The sequence below is a fragment of the Megascapheus bottae genome, chromosome 4 (genome assembly GCF_031878675.1).
Source record: "Megascapheus bottae isolate mThoBot1 chromosome 4, mThoBot2.hap1, whole genome shotgun sequence".
Lineage (NCBI taxonomy): Eukaryota > Metazoa > Chordata > Mammalia > Rodentia > Geomyidae > Megascapheus > Megascapheus bottae.
Genome location: NC_143512.1, coordinates 72,248,383 through 72,263,100, shown reverse-complemented (window position 1 = coordinate 72,263,100; position 14,718 = coordinate 72,248,383). Strand labels below are relative to the sequence as shown.

Here is a 14,718-nt window from a genome sequence, read left to right as displayed (position 1 = left end):
CTGAGCCACCATGCCCTGCTTCAAGAATTTTAACAGCTTTATGCATTCATTCATACTCATTCACTCAGTGCAAGCAGATATGATGTGTCATGTCCAGCAATAGTTTCATATTTTATTTTCTAATATTTGAGTTACGTCCCCAGCCTAAGTTTCATTATGTTTGTCAAGTAGGGAATGTTTGGCTTGGTCCTAACCTCAGAATACAGTCCATCTTCCTAAGGTCCACCGTGCAGCATGAAGCATAGCTGTGGACTACTACAGGCAGGATGGTGAGATGAGAAATCTCTTTAGTTTTATGCCTCTGAAGGTCATGGAATCACCGCTCTCCTGGCCTCTGTGTGCATACTAGCGAGGGAAGCATCAGATACCTTGTACAGTGATGCTACTTGTGTGTCCATGGCAACAAGTGCTAACCAGAACAAATCGTTTTTCCAACTGTGTACTCGACCTCTCAGACCTCTTCCTTCCTTTCTCTGGTACTTGTAATGCTCTTGCCACAAGAAGAGTAATTGAGGCAAACACAATGATACTGTCCTAATAAAGTCTTGTCAGAACTTCATGGCTATGTTTTCTGAAATTTGATGGGCTTTCAAATATTTACTATTTCCTTAGAGGGAGAAGTGTATGTGTCCTGATTGTTTCTGTAGTCATCAGTGCTCAGTCGACTCAGCCCCTCTCTCCCCAGTGAAGACCTCTGTGTGATAGAATCTGGGTCAGTTTTCTTGCATTATTGGTTTATGTCACATACACTATTGTAACCACAGTTCTTTGTGGCATTAAAACCCATCTGTATATTATTTCTCTTCTTGTTTATAATACCAAATGAATATCAACTCAAAGCTTGTATCAAGCACTATTCTAAACTGGTCTCTTTGACGTTTATTTCACTTAGCTTATAAAAAGGACACATTGCCTCTTTCATGAGTTGAAAGCACCCAACCCTCTTATTTCAAGTACTTTGTAATGTAGACAAAGAAAAAAAAAGAAAAGAGCCTACCCAACCTCATTCTGCAGAAGAAAAATAATTCATTTTAGTTTATGTACATTGTTGACACCTGCTAGAATTGCATTTACTGACTGTCCAGCCAACAGCATGCCATTATTAACACTTCCATGACAATATGATTAGTGTAAGCATTTTAATGAGGAACATTTGATGAAGGGAGAATGAATTATTATTTTTCAGCTCAATAAACAAATCAAGTTGAAACCAAATTAGTGTTATTTACCAAATAATATTTTGGGTAAAATGCCTAAAGAAAACTACTGTTTTTATCAGCTATTTCAGTGCTTATAGCTTTACAGTTAATGATGTATTTGACATTTAAGTTAAAAATCTAGGAAGTAATAAATCTAAGATGTGAGTAAAAACTATGATTATGTTATACACATAGATGTACACATAGAAATACATATGCGTACATATATGGATAGATAGACATAGATGTACATATAAATGTACAATCAGAGAGAGAGAGAGAGAGAGAGAGAGAGAGAGAGAGAGAGAGAGAGAGAGAGAGAGAGAGAGAGAGAGAGAAAGAGAGAGAGACTTATTGAAACCACATTTGCATGAGACCTTGGAGCTGTTATTGCAATGTGGCAAGATCTGTTGTTGACATGGGATGGAGCATCTTTAATGTTGAAGGGCCAACTAAAATACAATGTGATAAACATGTGTTTCCCTAAAGAAAAGAAAAGGCTGAATTTTAATTTAATGCTGTTTAAAATTAGAAAATTTGAAAGATAATTAGTTCCTTCATAAATGGGACTGAAGCCTGTGTTCCGAGACCACACAAGCTACCTATCTTTAATTTTACCTGATAAAATTATAAACCAAAGAGGCTCCAGTTAGAACTTGAATCTAAAACTTCAGTAAACAAATTATATTGAACTGTATTGAAATTGTACTGAACTTCATAAAATAAATTGTCAAGATTTTTGAAAAATATTTTCTTACTATTATTTGCTATAAATATACATACATACACAGGTTTCTTTAAAACAGTACTTTTTATTTTATTATCAGGATGATGTATTGAAGGGTTACAGTTACATTTGCAAGGTAGTGATTACATTACTTCTTCAGCACTGTTGCACCTTCCCATGATTTTCTCCCACTTTTCCTTTTCCCACCCCTCCCAAGTTGTAGAGTTCATTTCCAAAATATTGTCTTATGAATATCTCTACTTTTCAGTTCATCCTTTGTCCTTTGTCTTATCATCTTTTTCCCTCATTCCTTCCCAGATTCAAATAAACAAATAAATGTATACACAATATACCAGGTACCACACTCAGATATGCCACAACAGAGGATAATCTATAGGGAAAGGAAAAGGAAAAAGAAAAAAAAAGTAAAGAAATAACTTCACATAATGCATTAAAAACAACAATCACAAGAATAAATCTCTTGTTGTCCTATCCTGCAGTTCATTTTACTTAAAGTCATCCTGTATGGCCATATGCACATAGCTTCTGAGCTATTGTGTTCCACTGCTAGGAAAATCCTAGATGCACACTAATGATTACAAAGGAGAGAAACCATGGAGGCTGTGTTCTTTGGGTCTGGCTAAAATTATGGGACACTTCACAGATTTGTGTGTCATCCTTGCACAGGGGCCATGCTAATCTTCTATCATTCCAGGTTTTTATATATGTGCTCCCAAAGTGAGCACAGTTGGTACTTGCCTTGTTTATTAGATCTGTAGATATCATTAGTATTACCATTGTTGCCTGAAAACTATGCTTTCCATTTCTCTCTTAATGATTATTACTAAGTATATGTCACAGAACTACGAGTGTATCACTCATTGATACATGTGAATACCACAAGGCAGTAGTAGCAGCATTCTTTAATTTCTGTTTCTCCAAACAAGTTCTATAGCAGGTATACGTGTGTCTGTTTGTTTGTGTCTGTGTCTGTGTCTGTATGTCTGTGTGTTAATCTGATTTGGATAAGGGAAGGGAATTACAAGAAACAGTGGGACAAAGGGCAAATCAAGTGATACTCACTAGACAATTAGCTGGAAATGGACTTTACAACTGGGAGAGGGAGAGTGAGTGGGGAAGTGAGAGAAAATAAGAGAAGGGGTGACACTGTTCAAAAAAATGTACTTATTACCTTACTTATGAAACTCTAACCCCTGTGACTATCACCTTTACAATAAAATTGGAATTCAAAAAGATTATTTTTAAAGGTTATTACAAGTGCATTTTCAGATTTTCAGAGCACAAAGATATCAAATTAGCAAACTCTGACAGCTAAATTGAACAATAAAAGAAATTCTAGGAAGAAGGGAACAAATTTAGTACAGGGAGAATACATATATTTGTCCCATTATGTATTCCAATAACTGCATTATAGCCATTAGTCCCTACATGATTGTTTGGTACTGATGTGGATTTCCAATGTTTTTTTGTTTTTTGTTTTTGTTTTTTTCTTTTTGTTTTCTAATTCTGGGACTTGAACTCAATCCCTGGGCATTGTCCCTGGGTTTCTTTTGCTCAAGGCTAGCACTCTATCACTTAAGTTACAGCAGCACTTCTGGCTTTTGTTGTTGCTGTTGTTTGTTTGTTTGTTTACATGGAACTGAGGAATTGAACCCAGGGCTTCATGCATGCTAGGCAAATCCTCTACCACTATGCCACTTTCCCAGATCCACTCTTACAGTCCTTATTCTTCCATTTTTTTCTTTTTAAAATTGTTTTACTGTTCCTACTCATAAATATGCAGTACACTTCTTTTCACTTTATTTAGACATTTATAAGATATCCATTTTTATCACTAGCATGTTGCACCTTCCACAGAATCCTGGAATATGGACACGATTCTGCCAAGCTCTTTCTCACACCAATGCTATTTTTCTGTGTGCAAGAACCAAAGTTGCTGGGAAGCAACCTTTGCTGCCCACACTCCTACCAGAAAAGGCAACAACCAAATGTAGAATTTTCCCAAAGCATTTTACAAACCAGATTTAGTTAAGGAACATGAGTGCATGAAAGAGTAATGGAACTTCCTCATTTACCATCATTTCAGGCTGCATACTGTGAAGCTGTCAGTAAAATCCAAATAACTGAGAGCTAGCAATCATATAATTTACCTTATCTGAATATTTATTGTGGTTAAATGCAATCAACTATATTCTAGCAGGAGAGATTTAAGAGTACAAAGAGAGGGCAGCATATAAAACTTCAGGTAACATATTTTTAGAGTATTAGTACGTTAAAAATGCAAAACATGAAGATGGTTTTAGATAAAAATTACAATAATGAAAAATGTGCTGCATCAATAAAAATTCAATGTGACTTTAAAAAAGAGATACAGAGAAGGTAATGTAATTCTACACAAAACTGACATGTGGAATACTGAAAATCATTACTGAGAAAGAAAACCATTGATTATTTTCTTTAAATAATCATTGTAAACATTACATGGTAAGTTGTATAAGACATCCTGAGAAGGAAATGAGATGTTAGTCACAGTCAATTACTCTAATAAGGGTAAACAAACTCAACTTTTCTTGTAAATATGATCATACTTTCTTACTGCACACCACATGTAAAATACTTGCCATTACCACAGATGATATGTTGAACAGGTATACACTTATTTTCATTGATTGTTATACTCTTAATTTTCTTTCAGTATTCTTCTACATTTTTTTTTTGCCAGTCCTGGGGCTTGAACTCAGGGCCTGAACCCTGTCCCTAAGCCTCTCTGTGCTGTAGGCTAGCACGCTACCACTTGAACTGCAGCACCACTTCAAGATTTTTCCTGTGAGTGTGGTACTGAGGAAACGAACCCAGGGCTTCATGCAGGATAGGCAAGCAAGCACTCTGGTAGTAGGCCAAACTCTTCTCTCTTTCAGTATTCTGAGAGCAACCATATATACATGAACTAAAATCCTCAAAACTGAGATGAAATTTCCTGGACAGCATTATGTTATCAATTCTAAAACCAAAGTCAGAATTGATTAATTCAGTTATAGGAATATTTTTATGAACATTTTTACCATGAAGATAATAGTTACCAATAGAAACAAAAATAAAATGATAATTTCATCATAATCTAAATTACTTTTCAATATTATCATAACAATGCATATTTTTATACTAAAGTAAGTATATTCTATAAAGAGAAATGTATGTAGTATGATAATATTATATATAAATCATGCATAGCAAATACTCTAAGCTATGTGTGCCTAGATTTGATAAAATAAGAACAATAAAATAGAAGTTCTTGCTATTTAGATTTGAATCAATTGTGATACATTAAATATAGAAAACACTGCCATGCCTGTCTTAGTTCACTGCTCATATTAAAGTAGTTTACATTATTTTAGAAATTCAAACCATAAGAGAAAATGCTCATATTGCGAAAAAAGTACACACCGTCTTTGGTTACTCCTCTCACACCATCTTCTGGTGGCTTTTGAGAATGCAATTCGTCTTCACAAAGTTTTATCACCAAGATGTTTTCCTTAATTATGGTTCTTAAATACTGAACATTAACCCTGGAATAAATATCCACATTTACATATTTTGCCTATCAATCATTACCTGATTTTACAATTAAAATAGACTTTGGAGATGTAACAGTGTTTAAATTTCACAAAATTTAGAAATCACATAGAAATTAATGCTAATCAGTAATTAAAATGCATTGAGTCAAGCTCAAGTCTTTATGAAAGTCTATGAATATATGTATTATTACAGATAAAACACTTGTATTTGAATTGAAAAATATGTGGACAAGGGCTGTTTTGTAACAATTGCCTTAGTCTGCCATAATGAAATAACAAAGTAGCTTAACTGGCGAACACTGAAGTTCTTATAGATCTAGCCAATGGATGTCCAGGGTCAATGCGCTGTTACATTCATTTCTGTTGAACAGCATCTTCTGGCTTACAATTGGCAATCTTCAGGTGGACTTTCTACTGGGTTTTAAAAAGATAGATGAACGGAGTCTCCTGTTCCTCCTCGTCGTCCTCCTCCTCTTCATCCTCCTCTCTTTGCTCTCTTCTTCCTCTTTTCTTTCTCTCTTTGCTGGACCATTCTTCCTCCCTCTCCTCCCTATCCTCTTGACCCACTTCTTCTTCCCTCTTCTTCCTATTACTACTGCAGCTGCTGCTCCTGGAAAGCCTTTACTTTATTTAACAGAAGTAACCCCTGTAAAGACCGGTAGTAATATAGTGACACTGGTGTGAAGTGAAAGCTTCAATATGATAATTTAGAGAAAAAAAATTAATTGGAGCAAGATGACAATCCAAGCTTTAGAAAAATGTCGTTTTGAAATATGTATGACTTTCCAGAAAAGCTTTACCCCTTTATCACTTATTCCCTTCTTGATAGTCATTTAAAAACAAAATGAAACACTGTATATATTTGCTTATGTATATTTTCCAGTGTTCTCTCTAAGACTCAAGCAATGACGCCTAAAGGTTTTCAGGTTGATTCTGTTTTCAGGATTCTGGATAACACTTTGTGGTAAATAAATGGGAGATTTCAATCAAGAGACCTTAAATGCCAGTGACGATCAAGCAGTGTCAGTACTGCCTGAGAGGCTCTATATGTTGGCACACTTGCCGCCATCTGTGGCTGTTAATCACCTTCAGTATCCTGGCATATTCTTGTTACAAAGAGGCAAACTACCAAAATCCTGTTAACTGCCTTATTATATATTGCATTGTCAAAATCACAATGGAAAAAAAGATTCAAAGAAAAGTAACATAGTTCTAACATGTATACCTAGTATCTCCAACAAATCATTTTGACCATATAAATTTTTAATAAACTTAGAACCTTTACAAAATGACTAAATAAACTTATATGTATGTTGTACAGTTTTCAAGCGGTTTTTGAGAAATAAGGAAAGATGGATATAATAAAGATTATTATTTCATTAACTATTAATGTCTAGACAGTAAGAGTGTAATCACTGTCCTCATGATCTGAGTTTTCTCTGTGTCCTTCAAAATGAAATTTATTTACCAATTTTCTAAAACTTAGCTTTAAATTTACAACTTGTTCATATCACCCTTTGATGTTTTTTTTGAAATATTTTCCCCAAAACTGGGATTTATGGAGGTAAATTAAGGTTAAATGAGGTTCTAAATGTAAAGCCTTGCTACAGTAAAACCAGTGTTCATTTAAGAGAAAGAGAGCGTGCACAAGAATTAAAAGAGAAAAACAATATAATTCCCTGTGTTCTTTCTTTCTCACCTTCCTTCTTTCCTGTTAAAGGTAAGGGCACAGTGAGAAGTTTCAACTTAATAATTCTTGAGCCATAATCTTGGACTTCTAAACTCCACAACACAAGATTAAGAATTTTTTTTGTCTAACTCAGCCAGTCACTGATATTTTGCTATGAAAGACTGAGCTTACTTCAACTTTATATATTTGTAAATGTGTCAAAGATCTTTTATATATGTCCATATATATGCACAACATACACATATGTATGCACATAAATAATTGTAAAGAATAATGATTAATATTACCTGAAATATTTATATTCATAAGAATGCATAATTTTATAAGCACCTAGGGATAATTTGGAGCCTAAAAATATCGATAATTGCCTTTAACTGGCTTTGAAATTTTTCAATGGTAATTTATGATAATTATTGCTGCTTTATCAGAATCTGACACAAAAGGTTATGCTTTTGTGATATTGTCACACTGCTCAAGGCTTACATGATTTTGGAATTACTTTGTCGGTTAAAATATCTGAGCTCCATTTCTGAGGCTGACAGTTCTGAGGCTGAGGGCTGAATCATCTCTGTGTCCCTGAGAGGGATGGAAAGGGCATGTCCTCAGGGAATCTCTCTGTCATTGTATCTGATCACCTTGTCCCTACAGGAGGCGCTCTTTGGTCACAGACTGGTTTATTTACTTGATAATAAGCTTTACACACACACACACACACACACACACACACACACACACACACACACACACACATTGTATCTATTTCACTTACATCCACTAGCTATTAACAGCAAATCAGAATCCCATTGCATTTACCCAATTCATGATTGTTGGTGTCTAAATTGAAACCTAAAAACTACAAGTTGGACACCTGGCCTTTATCAAAATAGTATCAAAGCAAACCTCCTTTTGGAAATAACCCATTTGACTATAATCACTCCAGTCAAGAACAGATATTACAAAAGGATATAACCATCCACAAAGAGAAATTGTGTGGATTCCTTGATGTATGAACTAGATGGGCAGATATCAAAAAAAAAAATACTGCTGCAAAGCTGAAGTGAAATGACAGCTAGTTTGCTTCATGGTGGGGCATCGGCAATATATCCCTTCCTTCACTTTTCCAGAGCCTGCTTTGTTTTAACATCAAGGTTCTTTGCGATGTGTGACTTGTTCTGTGAGTTGTTTTTGAAAACACAAGAGGCTGGAAGTATTCACTTTGCTATGATTACTTTCCTGGGTCAGATAACTGGGATATCTTTTCAAAATTGGGACACACCTGAATATTGCAGAATGGCCTCCTACTTTCAGATTTTTAATGAAGCCTGAATATTCCGTGTTGCTCTATAAGATATAGTACAGTTTTGAGGACTAAGGATATTCTTATCCTAGGCAGTGACAAGAAAATACACACAGAAAATACATAGCCTACCATAACACATAAGAGTTCTGAACAACTATAGCAAATATATTTCTAATGAAAGAATATGTCTCTTCTAGTTATTTTAGTCTTTAGTAAAATATGATGTTTTCCAATTGCTTGTTTATATACATGCATCTCTTTGAAAAAAAAGCCCTCTTAATTTTCTCTTAATTTTCAACAAACTTCATTTTTCTTGCTTTGTGAAGTGATTTCTTGCACATTTTATGGTCTTAACATGTACTGGGAAGAGCGTTAGTAGACTTACAAAGCCCAGAATCCTGCTTCAATCCTGATCAGGCCTAGTAGGCTCAAGTACATTTTATTATCTAACATGATCCCCTGCTAATCTTGTCCTGCATGAATAGCAACTTTACTAAGGAAAGTAATTCTAACACTAAGGTTTCCATTTACAACTCTAATGGCATTATTATAATGTTAAGCAGCTCCGAGACATTTTAAGTGGTCAATATCTATTGATTTGCATGTATGAAATTATTTCATATTCTGATTAGAATATTTCCATAAACAAAAGTTGCTGATATCACCTGTTAAGAGTGTTCTGATTTTATATTCTCTCTACCATCACAGGCCATCTGTTTATACATGGAATCCTGCAATGGATTTGTGTGTGTGTGTGTGTGTGTGCGTGTGTGTGCGTGTGTGCGTGCGTGCTTGTGTGTGCATGCACACGCACACCCGCACCAAGCCCTGAACTCAGAACCTGGTAGCTGTCTCTGAATTATTTTGCTCAAGGCTAACAGTACTATTTTAGCTACAACTCTACTTCCTGGTTTTTCACTGGTTAATTATAGATAAGATTTTTCATACCCTTTCCTACCCAGCTGGCTTTGAACAATGATCCTCAAATCTCAGCTGCCAATGTAGTTAGGATTACAGTCAAGATACAGACACCTGGTTTCAATGTATTCTTTATTGATTATTCAGAAATGACTTCCACTCTCATGTTATATGAAACTAATAGCAACACAGCAGCTATAAGAATAAATAAATATGCACAAGTGCAAACACACACAGACACACACACTACAGTGCTGGCTGTGGAGGGACTGAAATTTTCATCTGTGGACAGAGTAAGGGTCCTTTGTTTTTTTTCCATTGTGGATGGATACTGTCTTCTCAGCTCTGGGATCAAGCAGAATAACATGGTAGAGAGAAAGAATTCATACCTGCTTTTCAGAAGCAGGCTAACCTTTTTCTCTTTTTCTTAAACTTCAGAATTTCAGGGTCTCCAGGCTCTGAGCTCTGGAACTTGCTACAAGGACTATAAGGATTCCCATGACTTTGGTTGTGATCTGAGTTTCCTTGGTTCTTAGATGGTACATTAGGAGCTTAAGTGGAACTTCAGCCTATTATTGAAAGTTTCAGACTCTATATGCATGTACATTATTTCCCACTAAGTGTTTCATAGACCTCTACTGCCTTTCATTTCTCCTTTTATTTTTATTTTATCTTCTTTATCTGTTTTACTTATCCTTTTTTCTTTTGCTCCTTTTCTTCCTGTCTATTCCTCCTTTCCTTCCTTCCTTCCTCTCTCCTTTATTTTCTACTTTCCCAGCTCCCTTTCTGTCTCCCTCCTTATTTCCTCTTTCTCCCTTCTCACCTATGCAAACATAAGGAATGCTGTTAGTTAATTTGGGTATTGGTTTTAGTTCATTAATGTGAAGGTATATTTACAAATTATGTCTATACATAAAAATGCACACTGGAAATGATTGTGTGTGTGTGTGTGTGTGTGTGTGTGTGTGTGTGTGTTTGCTCATACTGGGGATTGAACTCAGGGACTGTGGACTGTCTCTTGGCTTCTTTTGCTTAAGCCATTTGAGCCACAGCTCCATTCCTGAATTTTTGATAGCTTGTAGGAGACTAGAGTCCCACAAACTTTCCTGCCTATTTTCCAACCACAATTCTCAGATCTCAGCCTACTGATTGGCTAGGATTGTAGGCCTAAACCACCAATGCCCAGACAAAAAATAGTTTTGATATGCTGATTATATTGATTAATCTGACACCATTTAGAATTTTATAAAATTTATCACAGACTCAACACTTTTTATTTCATTGGATACTAATACATCTTTTAAACTGAATATTAAATTGAATTAAATTATCATATATTTTGAGAATATATACTTTTAGTTGTGTTAGACTTCTATAATGTAACAATTTGACTTTGTATTCCTGCTTCCCTGTCTACCTAAACAAATGTTCTTGCTCAAGAATTAGTTTTTATAACACACATAACAAAACAAACTAACATATAAAAACAAGAGATCTCCTTTTTTAAAGTCCTATTTTAGTTTTCCATTTTTGATAGTTGTTTTCTTTTCCTTATGTAATATGTATTCACCTTATATAAACACCATACAGAAATATGACTCATGGAAGGGTTGGGAGAGGGTAAAGAACTCAAGGGAAAAGGGGTGAAAAGTGCAGCAGTGGAGCTCATTAATGAAAGTGAACTATACAAAATTTGTGGCTGGAGATGGGAGGGAGGGGCTGTGAGGTAATGAGCAAACAGAAGACATTGTACAAAAGGAAATTTACTTGTGTCCTGACTCACATAAATTTAATCCTCCTGTTCATCACCTCTATAATAAAAAAATAAAGTAAATTAATAATCAAAATTAGTTTTCCACAAATAGATTGAAGATCCTTTGAACAATACCTTTCAAATTAAATGTCTAAGTCTACAGTAATCAATTTGATGCTTCTGGAAGTATTTTAAAATGCAGTTTTCAAAATGTTTATTTCTGGATGTTCTAAAGAGTATTTAACTTCCTTCCCAGACCTCTTTCCCAGAGAATAGCATTACTGTTTTGCTAATACTAAAAGGAATAAAAATTGTAAACTCCTCCATCATTAAGGTTCTGACACACAGGTACAGTTTCACTATGCAGAACGGAGGTCAGGGACATTGTTTAGGTTGAAATATACTATGCATCTATTTGGCTTGTCTTAGGCAGTTTATTGCTTTATTACCAATACTTACTGTGATAATCACATAGCCTCCCCTTTATTATGCTCTGAATCCAGTCACAACTTCATTTTACTTTACAATCACCTGACTTATGTTGCTCTTGTCTGCAGTAACCTGCTTTCTATTGTGGTCTGTTGCTTACTTACCACCGTCTTACCACTAGATGGTACTCATATATTTTTTCTATACTTCAGGTACAGTTTCATTTCTATAATAAGCAAAATTAAAAATAATCCTAAATTCAGCATGATTGACAAAAATAATTTAGATAACTAAACTTAACTCCAAATATCAACTTTATATAACACAATTTTAATCTGTCAGCATCGAATTCGATGAAAACTATGCAAATTATGCAAACATGAAGTGTAAAAGTATTTTATAGTTTTGGGCCATGCTTTCTTGAACCTGATTTTCCAACATCTCTCTGTTGAAGTGAAAGTCTTACAGCAGTTATTATACTTATTGGACTTAGCATTTGCATTTTTACTCTTCAAATCCAGACAGTTCATACTCCTCTGGTTAGTCAGTGTGCTTTCCTGTTTATCTAGTGATTACTGGGTCAATGGAATGATGTGATAAATGGAGACTAAATGATGAAATTATTTCATTTGGTATAATCCAAGCATAATTCTAAACGTTGCATATTTATGAAATACATTTTCAGTGTAATAAATGACTTAATTACTGTATTAATTCTCATTTTACAATAAGGAAACTCAGAAATATAGAATACAATATAACTGCATCCCAAAGCAACAGAGCTAATCATTTAAAGTTTATTTTTGTCTCCAGTTTATACAATCTTCACAGTTATTCATCAGCTATAAATATAGCAGAAATAGTATTAATATCACTACTTTTATATTTAGAAACAATGAGGGAATAATCAGGACATATATATGTTTATAAAAGTGATTCTATGGATTTGGGAGGAGAGAGTAGTTGCTGGTCCTACAGCTTGAACTCAGGGCCTGGTGCTGTTCCTGAGCTTTGTTGCTCAGCACTAACGCATTACCTCTTGAGCCATAGCTCTATTTCCTGATTTTTTGCTTGTTAATTGGAGATAAGAATCTCACAAAGCACAATACTCAGATCTCAACTTCCTGAATAGCTAGAATAATAGTTAGAAATAACAAAGTCTTGGCTTCAGTGGTAATTTTCAAAGGATAAAAATGCAAAGACTTGGTAGTAAGAATAAGGAAACAAGGTGTCTACTCTATCTTCTTACATATCTAGGCATAGATTCTGGATGCAAATCTATACATTAAGCAAGTAGATAAACCGTTGATACAATATGACTCTAATGTATGTACTAAAAAGAAAGAGATGTCCTAAAAGGCAACAAATTGGAAGTAGAATGGTAGAATTTGGAAATCAAATGTTCATTTTACTTAGGTTTAGATTATATATTTATATATATATATTTATATTTGTGTGCATGCACGTGCATCTGGGCAGGAGCATACACACACACACACACACACACACACACACACACACACACACACACACACAGGAAAGCTGGATAATGTGGAGTATAAGGAAGAAATGTTGCTCTTTAAGGCACCCAAGCGAGAAGAAATGAGAATACTGGATGAAATGATAGGAGTCGGTTATGAAAGAATGCAAAATAAGGAATAAAAATGTAAAAGAGGGATCTTGCCATTATATTTTGAAGAATTTGATTGATAGAAATTATTAAAATTACTAAAAACAAGAAGGTTTTACTAACATTCTTCTAAAATAACTTCCATTGTGGTAACTTGGTGGCAGAAAATAAAATAATACCATCTTCTTTCCTTGCAAATTCTACAACTACTTAGTTAATACTTCATATGACAAGATATTCAATATTTTGATAATAAAAAAACAAAGCTATAAAAGGAAGCATAACAGAATAGAAGAATTTACATATGCAATAGACTATAGGTCAGGGCTTTAATTGAGTAAGAGATCAAAATGGACTTTTACCTTAAAAATATGTGAAACCAGGAGTTGGTGGCTAACATCCGTAATCCTAGACACTCAGAAGGCTAAGATTTTAGGATGATGGTTCAAATCTAGGCTGGGCAAGAAAATCTGGGTACCCTTATTTCCAATTAACTACCAGAAATCCAGAAGTAGAACAGTGTCTCAAACTGGTAGAGCACTAACCTTGAGCAAAAAGAGATCAGAGATAGAATTTCAGGCCCTGAGTTTAAGCCCCATGATTGAAAAAGAAAGAAAGAGAAAAAGAAAGAAAGAATGAATGAATGAAAGAAAGGAAGGAAGAAAGGATCTGAGAAGATAAAATGAAATTTTCTTCATGAATTCAACAGACAGAAATTAATCATTTGAGTAGTCGGAAATTGCAAAATAGACATTTAAGAAATGTTTGGAGAAATGCATTTGTAAAAGTATTATTATGTGTATATTTTAAGAATGCTTTATTAATTTTACTTCTATACATTTTCAGCTAAGATAATGGAACTAAATAAATACCAGATTCACATTATACATAAATATACTCCTAATGTATACACACACACATATATATATATATCAATGCAATACTACATAAATTAGGAATGCTCGCTCTCTTTCTCTTTCTGTCTTTCTCTCTCTTGCATGCACACACACACACACACACACACACACACACACACACACACACATTTCCTAAATTTCAATCACTAGTGGAATAGTTAAGAAAAATTATGCTCAAGATTCAAAACTTTAGCAAGGTAGCAGGGTATAAAATTAATCCTCAAAAATCAACCACCTTCCTATATGCAATAATGAGATGAATGAAGCAACAATCAGGAAAGCAACTCCTTTTACAATAGCCTCAAAGAAAGTACCTAAGAATTAAATTAACTAAGAATGTAAAGGATCTTTTTGATCAAAACTTTAAAACTCTGAAAAAGGAAATAAATGCAGAAATGAGGAAATGGAAAAATCTCCCATGCCCCTGGATTGGAAGAATTATCATTGTGAAAATGGCAATCTTGCCCAGGGCTATCTACAAATTCAATGCAATAACCATCAATATCACAATGTCTTTCTTTAAAGAATTGGAAGAGGCAATCCAAAATTTCATATGGAA

The 14,718-nt window shown here is 34.4% G+C and overlaps 1 non-coding gene across 1 annotated transcript; it reads right to left on the bottom strand.

Annotated features, from left to right (window-relative positions):
* Positions 1 to 2,568: 2,568 nt before the first annotated feature.
* Positions 2,569 to 2,672, bottom strand: LOC150064637 (U6 spliceosomal RNA). Its single transcript, XR_016535355.1, has one exon. It is a non-coding gene; the product is annotated as a U6 spliceosomal RNA (small nuclear RNA).
* Positions 2,673 to 14,718: the final 12,046 nt, after the last annotated feature.